Source organism: Pinus tabuliformis, chromosome Q (assembly GCF_031772625.1).
Source record: "Pinus tabuliformis cultivar Carrire ecotype Pingquan chromosome Q, CPIR1, whole genome shotgun sequence".
NCBI lineage: Eukaryota > Viridiplantae > Streptophyta > Pinopsida > Pinales > Pinaceae > Pinus > Pinus tabuliformis.
Genome location: NC_142296.1, coordinates 677,899,675 through 677,906,510, shown reverse-complemented (window position 1 = coordinate 677,906,510; position 6,836 = coordinate 677,899,675).

Sequence of the window (6,836 nt, the reverse complement as noted above, 5' to 3'; positions counted from 1 at the left end):
AGTAAAAGTTTGATTAACTTGTACATAAATAAAAAGTTAAACATTAATCAAACATACATTTTCAACATCTTACCATGTAAGTTGCATCCTTGAGTTTGTTTTCACCTTGAAGCTTAACAATAACATTTCCAATTGTGTGTTTGAATGAAATGTCAAAAATCTTCATAACGGTGATGATGTGACTTCTACAAATCTGGCAACCACTTTACTAAGAGCTTGATAAGTATAAGGGTCACTATCATAGTCAATTTTTGGGATATTGAAACCATGGGGAATATCTGCAATAACTACGTAAGAATCCCTTTTATGTATGAGTTTAGAAATTTATTCATAGTCGCATTGCATTACTTGATATTGAATAGTTTCAAGCCCATTCCAAATGAAATGAGTAAGAGTCGGATCAAGTTCAACATTCTTAAGACACTGTACTTCTTCAGTCTTTTGATATTATTTTTTCAATAAAGTTTCTAAAACTATCTGGTGCTCCATTTGCATCCTTCCTCATCTTTAATAAAATAAAAAAATATATGTATAAGTTATAAAATAAAAATAGTATACAAATGAATAAAAATGAACGTATAAATCAACATACCTTTTTAAATGCAAGATAAAAATCTTTTAGTGTTGATGTAGAACTTGAATCTGGGTAGTTGTGTACAACATCCACCCAACTATATTCATTCAACAATTTAACCATTTTTTCTTGCCTTTTCATGTAAACTTTGTGACCAAATAGATAAAGTAAAAAAATTTAATATAATGACATGTATAACAAATACTACCAAGAAAAATAAGTTATATTAAAAAGAAAACTATAATCTAGAAATAAGTAAAAATATTTCAAAAAAGTTACTTTTGAAATTCTTCAGACATTTCCTCCAAGGATAATTCCCCTGAACTCACATGACATAATATTTATTTTACAAGTTTTTCATGCTTCACTAATTACATTTCTCTACAAGGTGTGATAGTCATATCTTGTAGAAGTTGCTTTATTTCAAGACTTGATTTACTGTTTCTACATATCAATGGTTTAGACTTTTTGACGTTCTGGATTTTAATGCCAATGTTCTCCCACATGCTAAAAATATCATTAATCAATTCCCATATCTCTCAAGTTCTAAATGCCAACTGGAAAATGTTATCGATACCTATGAATATATTCGTATTTACTATACCGCCTTTTGAGTTCATTTTTTCCTCAATTTGATAGCTTATTTCCATACAACATTCCTTTCTGAAATCTATAGTAACATTTATCTTATTCCCACCACATTTTTCTTCAAATTCACTATGAATAAATCTAACCCTTTGGATGAAAGTCATAGAAATCCTATATTCATTATCTGAATTATGATCCCATGCCAATAACTTTGATTTTGTATTTGATAAACCAACATAAATAACACATTTCATTGTTTCAAAACCTCGGTTATTGAGATATTCCTCCATCAATTGCCTTTAAAATTTTGCATAATGTTTCCCCGCAAGCCATACTAATTGTATTCAAAATATTTGACTTATCAAATGCTTCTTTATTGGGAACTTGAACTAGATCAACATGAAGCACATAATTAACCACATGAACATATGGATTATACCTCATCAATGTCTTCAAGTTTTGGACATGCAGGTGGTTTGGCTTTATGATTTGATATTTACATTGTTCTTCACTTGCATTATATATTTGTCTCACATTAAGATGAAATGTACAACCACCCTCAATTAAGTTTCTCTTTGTCATGTTCTCTCAAATGACATCTTGTTTTGTTTTAATAATGCCATCCTCTAAATCAGCTCCTGTTGTAATGATTTCCCTGATTTGTTTTGAAGTTTCACTAGGATCTTCACTATTGGTAATGACTACTTGAGAATGTTCAACTTTACTTTTCTTCCTCATAACATTCTCATCATTAAATATAACAGAGACATTCTTGGGAATTGCTACTTTTTGTCTTTTAAGGCTCTTCTCCTTTATAACATCAGTTCCACTGTCATCTTCTGTAACGAAAACATATTCTTCAGTGTCAGTTTCAACTTCCTTATATTCAAAAGTAACATGTCTACCTTTGCTAGATTTATCCACTAGAGGCATTTATTTCTGATCCCTTGGATGTAGTTTTGTAGCATCACGAATTACTATTTTTTTCTTGTTTGCCATATCTTCTTCTGGCGCTGAGAAGAAACTACTAACAACATTGATAATATCTTTCTCTCTGAAATGAATGCATCCCAACAGAATTGAAATACATTCAACAAAATTTTGTCAAACAAAATATCATATGTCAATAAAAACTAAGTTATAAAAATAAAATGAGACAGTTACAATAATGCAAAACACAAATATAAATAACAATACTTACGATATCTTGTGAAATCTCATTTACAATTTGTTTAGGAAATTTTGTAAATACCTCTCTCGTGTCATAGAATGAATATGTTAACTAATATTTAATCTTATCATGTGACTTGGGCGGTTTTGTAAGTATATAAACAACTTTACTGTCTGGTACCAAACACATGTCTATTACATTTCCCAACACCTCATAAATTTCACTGTCATTAGGGATATCGACATATAGATATATCTACCATCTTCGTCTTCTCTTTGTTTCACTTACCATACATTTTCCAGAAGTCTCACTTCTTTTGATTTCTTCCAGTATGAAATCTTGTTCTTATTGTTTGAGGCACTTGATATATTTGTTGCTATCAACTCAATTTTGGTTCGTTCAACAGTGATTTTTGAGGATCCACCTTCAACTTTAGCAGTCTTTGGTCTAGAAAGATTCACATAAATCTTCTTTGATGCCATTTTCCTAAAAAAAATGCACATATATATAAATCAGTAAATTACAAAAAAATAATAGCTTAAATTAACAAACAAAACGATAAATGATAAATAATTTTGTAAAACATAACCATTTAAAAAAAATAAAAATAACAATAAGAAATTCAAAAAATGCAGCCCCTTGTAGCTCCACCCTGGCGGCCCCAACTGTGAAGCCCCCTCCAGCCCGACACCGGTGGCCCAACAACTGGTCGGGGTGGCTGGTCGATTCCGGGAATCGTCTCGCCACACGGGTTAGCCGTTGGGCCGTCGGGGTGGGGGGGGGGGGGTTGTTGGGGCGTTGGGTTGTCAGATGCCAACCCCCCGCCCCTCGCCCATGGTCTTGTTGGGCTGCCGAGGAGCATGATCAATCCCACAACACCCACTGTGGATGTAGTGGGTAAATTTGGCTAACCTAAATTTTTAATTTCTAAAAAAAGTTAAAATCTCATTATACCTATTGAACTTTAACACTTGCACATAGAAAAACAGAAACTAACCTTTCAAATGTGATAATCTTTCGTTGAATATGTTGTTGATAGCAATGTAGTTGCTCCAAAAATTGGCTCCAAGTATTTTAACAAGCCTCGAAAAACCTTGATGTGATGTGAGGAATAGTGATAATGAAATTTATGTTATAGCAGAAATTATGAAATTGTTTTAGTGCACGGTTAATGTGGGACTAACTTGTTTTCATAAAACAATTAACAGATAAATTTTGTTATGGCGATATAGAGAACTATGATATAACGAACATTACGGAATTGTTTTACCGCATGGTGAATGTGGGATTATTTTTCTTTTATAAAACTTTAACATACAATTATTGTCACGACGATATAATAAATTATGATAATGCCAACATTACGGAATTGTTTTAAAGCACGGTGAATGTGGGATTAATTTGTTTTAGAAGGTATAATAAAAATAAAAAAAAAAAACGTTTAATTGTCTAGTAAATATTAGACAGTTTAAGAAAAAAATTAATTTAGGTAAAAGATTTAGTTTACAATTTTAATTTAAATATTTATTTTAAAAGATTTATTTTATAAGAAAATTTTAGTTAAAATTTTTCAATAAATTGTAGAAGAAAATTATGAAGGAAAATACATGAAATGAAATTTTTGGAGGGAAAAAATTCGGCAAAAATTTTCGGAGGGAAGCTTTGGAGGGGAATTTTCATTCTTTAAGCTATATATTATCATTAGGAGAGAGTCCATTTGTATCATTCAAACTATTATGTTCGAAAGGCATGGATTCTTCTTAAAGTGAAGTTTCCCTTTGTGAAGCATCAACATCTTCGTCGTGTAACAACTCTATTCATATTGATGAATATAACAGAAATTCTTCCACCATGATAGAGAGTCAAATATTCCACTTAATCTTAATCCTAAGGACTATGAGAGCAGCAGTGATGAAAGACAAGATGAATAATTTCAAATAAATAAAGAGTCATGGTTTCCACTTAGTCCTAATCCTATGAACTATGAGAGTAATAGTGATGAAGAGCATGATGAATATTTTCAAATAAATAAAGAGTTGCGATTTCCACTTAGTCATAATCCTATGGACTATGAGAGCAGCAATGATGAACAACATGATGAATAATTTCACGTGTCTACTTAGTCCTAATCCTATGGACTATGAGAGCAGTAGTGATGAAGAGCATGATGAAAAATTTCAAAATGAATAGAGTGTCATGATGTCCACTTAGTCCTAATCCTATGGACTATGAGAGAAACAGTGATGAAGAATTTCAAATGAATAGAGTGTCAGAGTGTCTACTATAATCCTATGGACTATGAGAGAAGCAGTGATGAAGAATATGATGAATCATTTCAAATGAATAGAGTGTCACACTATCCACTTAGTCCTAATCTTATGGACTATGAGAGCAATAGTGATGAAGAGCATGATGAATATTTAAAATAAATAAAGAGTCATGGTTTCCACTTAGCCCTAATGCCATGGACTATGAGAGTAGCAGTGATGAAGGCCATGATGAATAATTTCCAATAAATCGAGAGTCGCATTTTCCAGCTAATCTTAATCCTAAGGACTATGATGGCAGTAGTGACGAAGGACAGGATGAAGCACTTAGTCCTAATCCTAAGTACTATGTGTGTAGTAGTGACGAAGGGAAAGATGAAGAATTTTAAGTAAGTAAAGAGTCACATTTTCGATGTAGTCATAATCCTATGGACTATGACAGCATCACTGACAATGCAAATGATGAAGAATATCCTCCAAGTGAGTATTTTAAAAGCACATATGATCATAGTGAGCATAACATTCCTCATCATGATGATGAAAATTCTTATACAAATGATGATCCAAAGATGGAGATGTTGCCAGGACATATTGTATCGATGATTAGGAGAAAAACGTTTCCTATCAATCCAAGATGTTCTAGTTATGCAAGGGATAGAGAAAAATCTATGATTACAAGAAGTTCTATCAGCTCTCTCATTTCAAGTGAATGTTGTCAAAAAGATTTCTTGAAAGATATGGATTTGAAGTTTTCATTACAGAAAAGGAAGAGATATTTGTCAATGAATAAAAGCATGCAAAAGTCATATTTAGTGGGGTGCATGCAATATACATTTTCAAGTTATGATTATCATATTTGGTTTATACTTATCTATATAAAGGCTTTCAAAATGTTTCATTCAATGGGTAGTTTTTGTATGTAAAGAATCCAAGAAAATTTGGAAAAGGATCCCACATTATATTCAGAAGTACATCATAAACAACAGTTTGGGCTATTATCAAATATTGCAATGTCATGGATGAAATATTTATCTTCAGAGCATGGAGAGTGTATGCCAAATAGAGAGACAATACATATTCCAGATAACTTGTCAGGAAGAGAAATCTACAACTTATACAAAGAATATGCATAACGTGGTGAGGGACATGGTCGATTTATTACATATCAATATTTTATGAAGATATGGAAGAAATAATTAAACAATGTACATATTACTAAGAAGACAAGGATGGGGATTTCCACTACATGTGCTTCTCTTAAATCAAAAAGTGATAAATGTGAAGGGTCGGAAAGAGATAAGAATTCATAACTTTAACTTTTAAAATTGTATAGTCATAAACTATGAAAACGGATTTCTTAATGACTTTCTTTTATGTTGTGTAGATTCCGCTGTCAAAGAAATTCAAGAGCATTGTAAACAACAAACAAGTGAAAGGAAAAAGTTGTACAAGCATCGAAATATGTGTTATGATAATCCAAATAAATTTTTGGGTATGATAATTGATTGTATGGACCAGAGGAAAACACTTCTACCAAATTTTTTTTGCACACCCAAAAATTCATAGGAGGAATATTTTATTCAGTATCACTTGGTCGGTTGTATGGTATTCAATGGTAAAATGTTTCCAAGAGTATAATTCACATCTTTAAATATTCATAATGATGCAAATCTGTCAATAACAATAATTCATGATGTGCTTTCTCATTGGTCTCGTAATCTTCCTGAAGTTTTGTATCTACAATTGGACAACACTTGTCATGAAAAAAAAAATTAGATTTTTTTGGATATCTACACATGCCTATTCAATTGAGAATTTTTCACAAGGTAAAGGTTGGTTTCCTTCTTGTCGAGCACACTCACGACCATTAGTCGGATGTTCAGACGTTTTTAAGTCACATTAAGGAGAAAGAAAGTTGGGAGCTTGCCATGATTAATTGAATGTATTAAGAAATAATACACGCTAAAGCCTACTTTTGATGTGTTGGAAGAAATTGTTGACATGCGAAGATTTATTCTGGGATCGCATGGTGAAGAGAAATGCATTAAACAACTTAATGACATTATCTTCTAACATCAATTTCATATCAAAAGAATTGATGGGAAAACACTAGTATGGGGCAAGAAGTATTCAACTACTACAGAATGGGCACCATAATCAAGTTTTTCATTTTTGAAGTTCATTCCAAATAATCCAATATTTGCATCAAATATATTATTATTACAATCAAGTACTA